The sequence below is a fragment of the Lolium rigidum genome, chromosome 5 (genome assembly GCF_022539505.1).
Source record: "Lolium rigidum isolate FL_2022 chromosome 5, APGP_CSIRO_Lrig_0.1, whole genome shotgun sequence".
NCBI classification, from domain to species: domain Eukaryota; kingdom Viridiplantae; phylum Streptophyta; class Magnoliopsida; order Poales; family Poaceae; genus Lolium; species Lolium rigidum.
In genome coordinates, this window is record NC_061512.1 from 224,610,081 (window position 1) to 224,613,553 (window position 3,473).

A 3,473-nucleotide genomic window follows, 5' to 3' on the forward strand; every position below is an offset into this window, starting at 1 on the left:
CGAGATAATCATATTCATGGCGCTAACTATGTTTTGATCTTTTTGTTGCAGTGCTTGTGACAAATCATTGGTTAAACCAAGTACTCGAAGCATCAAATGCAAGATAATAACAAATTCAAAGGTTTCCATGTTTATGAGATAACCTGAAGCCACGCCTCTATCATCTGTATCTGTCCCATCCTCAACAATACCTCCGAGCACTTCAACCACAGAATCCCACATTTGATGTAAACGAATTAGAGTTCTATGATGTGATCCCCATCGTGTATCACCCGGTCTGGCTAAGCTTGTCTCTTGATGTTGACCACTTCCTGACACAATATCCCCATTCTCAAGCTGTGCTACCAATTTGTCATGATGCTTCTGCAACAAGTCATCTTTCCTCCTACAAGAGGCACCCGCCTACAAACAAGATTATATAGATTTAGAATTGTGTAATACTGTAATGGAATAATAAATATTTGAGGCCCAAATAAATATTTGTAGTGAAATAAACACTAACCATAGTAACAATCTTATTTGTATGCCCAAAGAAATCACCAACTGCTAGAACTCCTTTGACAACAGCAACAACCACCAATTGAAGTTGGTGGGCAAAACAATGCACATAAAAAGCATGAGGGTTCACATCTAGCACCAATTTCTTCAGCCCATTTAGTTCACCACGCATATTTGAGGCACCATCATATCCTTGTCCTCTCAATCTAGACATGGATAAATTATGTTTAACAAACATTGCATCCAAAGATCTTTTCAAAGAGGCGGATTTAGTATCAACAACATGCTCAACACCAAGCAACCTTTCCAACACCTCCCCTTTTTGGTTCACAAATCTACAACCAAGAATATAAAAAATTATAATAATCATATGAAGGAGAGTAAGTAAATTTACAAAAGAAGCAATGCTAAATAACTAACCTCACAATCACACCCATTTGCTCTTTAACCGATGCATCACGAGACTCATCAACAAGTAGAGCGAAATTACCACTCCCAAGCTCATTCATGATGACTTGCATAGTCTCTTCGGCACATGCTTGTACTATTTGTTTCTGGATTTTAGGAGAAGTCAATTTATGATTGCCAGGAGCATTATCATTCATCACATTGGCTACATCCTTACATCTTTCGGCAAACCAGTCCACCATCTCAAGGAAATTACCCTTATTCAAGGAAGTGTCGGACTCGTCATGCCCACGAAATGCTAGCCCCTGTGAAACAAGAAATCTTGCAATGCCTACAACAGCCCTCAAGCGTTCTTCATATTCCAGATGTGATTTCTCCTCATGACAAGTGATTGCATATGATACACTTTGCTTTTGATTTCGGAAATCTTCACAATGCCTTCTAGCATTGTTGTGAGCGCTGTTTTGTTTACCTACATGAACCTTGAAGTACTCTGGCCCTTTCTTCCAATTTTTAAACCCCTTCTTCATGAATGCATCATACCCAAATTTTCCACTAGTGTTTGGAGGCTTGAAAAGAAAACAGTAGAAACAATATGCAGCTTGTTTTTCAACACTATACTCTAACCAATCATATTGTTTATACCAAGCTTCTTGAAATGATCGCCAATCTTTACCAAATTTTGAGCGTGGAAAATTATGACCGATCAAACGGCATGGACCTTTTAATAAATATGCCCTTCTCATTTCATCTCTAATTGCCGGGGTAGCATACTCATCAATCTGTTTTCGGATACCCGGATCGGACATAACATCATCTAGATTAAATGCAGCTGGTTGAATGTCCTACAGTATTAAATTTGATTGCAAAATTGAGTCCTCTAATTATTCTTGGTACTGTAGTAATTGTATAGAGAAATCATGACACAAAGATTGGAGAAGAGAAAATCACCGGTATAACCTTGTGCGGCTGGTCCGTCCGCCTGCGTTTGGTCGAAGCAGCAGCCGCCGCTGCCGCCGCCGCCGCCGCTGCCGCCGCCGCCGCCGCCGCCTCCTCATCTTCCAATTCCTGTGCAATTGCAATCCAATCGGGCTCCTCATCCGAGTCCATCGGCGGCGCTGCTGATCGGGACTCGGGACCTCAAGAGATGGCGCTAGGGATTAGAACGCAAGGGGAATTTTTTCTGATCGATTGGAACTTGGAAGTTGGAACGAGAGAACAGAAGCCGAGAAGGTCCGTCGCTGCGTCTCTGTGCGTTCCGAGCGATCTGCGATCGTGCAGTATAGACAGGTTGGGTGGGCCTTTTAACTTAAGTCCAATAGTCAGTCTAGTCATAGCCTAACTGCCCAAGCCCATTCTTGTTATTTCTTCTCCAAACCGCTGGTAGCCTCGTACCCCTTCGTTCCTGAAACGAACGAGAGTTCGTCAATGGCTGCTGGCCTGCCGGCGCGAATCGATGATCAAGAATTCAAGATGCAGAGCTGGGGTTCCCTCCTCCGCGCCGGGAGACCCGGGGCGGCCGCCCCTCCTCGCCCCCCCGGTAGGTCCGCCACTGGTTGGCTCTGGCAAGTCCTCGCTGCCCAGATGCATCCTCGGCGAGATGCGCAAGGTCTCCTGCAAGGTTCGTATAATCATATTGATCTTCAACTTCGTTTTGTAAATTTCAAAGAGTACGTAGTGTATATATTCATCTGAAGTAAGCGCGTTCATTAATACCATGGGTTGCTTATACACATGTTGGCTGATTCGCAATTTGCAACATTGGCCGGTCCTTTTATGCCCAAGAATAAGTGGTTCTACCAATGGTTGCATGCTATCGATCATGCAGGGCGCCACTTCCTCATTTTCTGAAAATAGGAGCATAGTCAGTGATGAATCATGCCAAAGTATATAGTATACGACCAGTTTTAGAAGAAAACAAGTAAAGAATTGTGATGGCTGTGCTTCTGGCTCGCCATTAGACGGCTTGGTGAGACACCTGGCTTTAGATGTGTGATGTCAGGGTACGTGACCCCGACATGCCCACCCCTCAGATTAGTGATGGAATTGGTGATGTTCAAAAGCATAAAAACACGGAACTAAGAGACTAAAAACGGAACTTCGTAAAAGACCTCTATAAAATTCATGTAAATCTCTAAGGATGGGGCTAATCAGATGCCGCAAGAAATCCTTGCTATATTTGCTCGTTTTGTTTTGCTCAATGTTCAGATCAGGCACTATGTTTTGCCCCTTTTGTTTCTGATGAATTATTGGTAGAAAAATGTAAAACCTGAAAATACAACAATGTTTCAACAATCTTTATAAAGTATAACATCTAAGCATGAAGTGCGAGTATAATTTTTTGGGTTCTCCCTTTCTTCCATGGTCACTAGGTATTTGTTTTTCACGCAGATACTCAAGAATCTAGACTTTCATTATTTTACTTGTTTAATCTGTCAATCTTATATAGATGCGAAAGCTTTTTTTGCTTTTCCTAATTAGTGTCATTGGCAGTTGGTTATGTTAGTGGCACTAGCAATCACCTTGGGTATTTGTAATATGCGCAATCAATCTAGGATAATGCTTTG

At 42.3% G+C, this 3,473-nt stretch overlaps 1 long non-coding RNA gene across 1 annotated transcript; it reads right to left on the reverse strand.

Annotated features, from left to right (window-relative positions):
- Positions 1-719: 719 nt before the first annotated feature.
- LOC124651151 lies at positions 720-1,380 on the reverse strand. Its single transcript, XR_006987294.1, has 2 exons — positions 919-1,380; positions 720-833 (listed from the first exon to the last, which is right to left on the reverse strand). It is a non-coding gene; the product is annotated as an uncharacterized LOC124651151 (long non-coding RNA).
- Positions 1,381-3,473: the final 2,093 nt, after the last annotated feature.